Consider the following 414-nt stretch of genomic DNA (forward strand, 5'->3'; position numbering starts at 1 on the left):
ACTTACTGCGACCCTGTAGGACAACGTAGAATTGGCATGTGGCTTTCTGAGACTGTACCTTGTTACGGGAGTAGGAAGACCACAAAGTGGATGGTGGTTTCGAACTGCAGACCTTGCAGTTGGCAGCTCAGTGTAAATATGGAACAGAATACAGTCCGAGGAAACACTGGTGAATTTCCATGTGAAGGACCCTGCCTTGTGCCATGAGTACACACAGGCACAACAAGGCTGTTTCTCCCTCAAGGATAGGAATCTTGTTCCAGACCGTCTAACCTTCATGTAATGTCGGGATTAACTGTATTGGGGCTTCCTAATTAAATTGTTTCATAAATTTGCATTAGCGCTTTACTCCTCGTTGGTGCATAATTTTAAGGCGTTCCTTACCATGGTCACTAAAATGAACACCGCCCCCCC

The sequence above is a fragment of the Echinops telfairi genome, unplaced genomic scaffold (genome assembly GCF_000313985.2).
Source record: "Echinops telfairi isolate 266 unplaced genomic scaffold, ASM31398v2 ScPeMD7_9;HRSCAF=40, whole genome shotgun sequence".
Lineage (NCBI taxonomy): Eukaryota > Metazoa > Chordata > Mammalia > Afrosoricida > Tenrecidae > Echinops > Echinops telfairi.